The sequence below is a fragment of the Mustela lutreola genome, chromosome 3 (genome assembly GCF_030435805.1).
Source record: "Mustela lutreola isolate mMusLut2 chromosome 3, mMusLut2.pri, whole genome shotgun sequence".
NCBI lineage: Eukaryota > Metazoa > Chordata > Mammalia > Carnivora > Mustelidae > Mustela > Mustela lutreola.
In genome coordinates, this window is record NC_081292.1 from 196,529,611 (window position 1) to 196,531,861 (window position 2,251).

Consider the following 2,251-nt stretch of genomic DNA (forward strand, 5'->3'; position numbering starts at 1 on the left):
TTGGCATAAGTGCCAACAGAACATGAAAGATATGAAGATCTTGATTACAAAAATAGGGATTACAAAAATTGCTGAGACGAAGGGAAGAAAATTAACTTTATGGAATAAATGAATTATGTGTCTATTTTATTTTTTGCTCAAACACACTAGACCATTACAGAACACCCGGACATGTGCAATAGTTAAGTAAAGCTAGTTTTGTTAGTTTATTGACCTTCAGTCATAAAAACCATAGCTTTACACATGTTTTAATTCTGTCATTATGAAGGTGTATTTTTAGGGCAGAAAGATAGAATATCATTTATGTAACAGTTTGTTAACTTCCTTTGTGAGTTGTATTTTGACACATCAACAAAATCCATACCAACATTCCCATCTCCCTAAACCTGTAGACTTCTTTCCTCTATAGCAGGAGCCCATAGGCCTTTTCCTGTAAAGGACCAGATAATAAATATTTCGGGCTTTGAGAGCCATCAGGTCTCTGTTGCAACAACTTAATATTGCCATTGTAGCATGAAAGCAGCCACAGACAATAAATAAATAAATAAATAAATAAATGTCTTCCAATAAAACTCCATCTACAAAAATAGATGGGGCCCCACAATCCTTAGTTTGCTGACCCCATAAAACAGTATGCTGGGGTATACTAGAATGACTCAGCCAGTGTTGAATCCAGGCTTCAGTTAACCAAACAAGCACATATTCAGATCCAGTATCGGGGGGGTACTCAAGCTAACACTAAAATCTCAAATCCCGAGTGAATGAAACCATATAAATATACTTGGCCCTTACTATTTTATATATATATATATATACATATATATTTGTTTTTAAAGTTTTTACCTCAGTAATCTGTACACCCAACGTGGGGCTTGAACTCACAACCCTGAGATCAAGAGTTGCGTATTCTTCTGACTGAGCCAATCAGACACCACTGTTTTATCCTTTTTAAACAGATATGCCTAGAATCCACCCTGGTACGTGCTTCCTAGTTTCTGACGCAACAGATCTTACTGTTTGTTTGCTGTATAAGCCAGTGTTCTTCCCCAGGTTCAGACAAAAGGAGGTGCACTGTGTGTAAAGAAATTTATTATTTTTTTAAAATATGAAACACTTCACAAATTTGAGTGTCATCCTTGCCCAAGGGCCACGTTAATTTTCTCTGTATCATTCCCATTTTAGTATATGTGCTGCCGAAGCAAGTGCTGTGTGTAGAGAATTTTAAAGCAATAATAAACCAACTAAATGTCTTCTGCTTTTTATGATCACGATGTGGTGGCAATTGTAAAAATGTCGGTAATAAATTCCTCCATTCTGCTGGGGGTGTCCCATCAGCAGAATGTTGGATTATTCCCTCTAGGAACTGAACAGGCGTTTCTCTTCCTGGGTCACGAGGAGTTTAACTCTTTTTTTTTTTTTTTTTTTTTTTTTTTTTTGAGTTTAACTTTCTTTTTTTTTTTTAAAGATTTTATTTATTTATTTGATAGAGAGAGATCACAAGTAGGCAGAGAGGCAGGCAGAGAGAGGAGGAAGCAGGCTCCCTGCTGAGCAGAGAGTCCGATGCGGGGCTCGATCCCAAGACCCTGAGATCATGACCTGAGCCGAAGGCAGCGGCTTAACCCACTGAGCCACCCAGGCGCCCCCATGTCAACACAATTTTAAAAGCAATATTTACATTCAGAAATGAACCAAAATTTTACCTATTTTATTTGACTGTAATGGAATTATTATAAATGGTAACATTTTTATTGCAGGAAATATAAAATAATTTAAATTTATCATAACAGTTGTATCACTTACATTGTGATTTTTTCACCATTTCTCAAAGCAATAACTTTATCTGTGCAGTAATATAAAGTAATATAAAGAATTTTGCTTCTATTATGTCTAGATCTGCATTAAAATGTAAGAGTAGTTTAATATAGAAAATTGATCATAAGCTGCCTGTTGTAACCATTGTGGCCACCATAATAATTCTTGAGTGCTTCTAGTTCATTAATTGAAACCCAAAGAGAAGAAGAGAATGATTGCTGAGCACTGCTGGGAAATGATATTTCATTATGCAAGAATCGATTGTGTTTATGCTACTGAGAACAAAGACTTGACAAATTAATTTATCTATTTTATCTACTTGCTCAAATCCTCTTTCCACTCATATATTCTTCTCCAACTTGAGCATAAGCACAGCCTATAAACCTTTATAGCACTTAGATGCAGTCACATTTTATTTCAAAGATAAAAGACATGAGAT

The 2,251-nt window shown here is 35.5% G+C and overlaps 1 non-coding gene across 1 annotated transcript; it reads right to left on the minus strand.

The window, feature by feature from the left end:
- Positions 1-1,099: 1,099 nt before the first annotated feature.
- Positions 1,100-1,202, minus strand: LOC131828327 (U6 spliceosomal RNA). Its single transcript, XR_009352349.1, has one exon. It is a non-coding gene; the product is annotated as a U6 spliceosomal RNA (small nuclear RNA).
- Between the last annotated feature and the right edge of the window lie 1,049 nt (positions 1,203-2,251).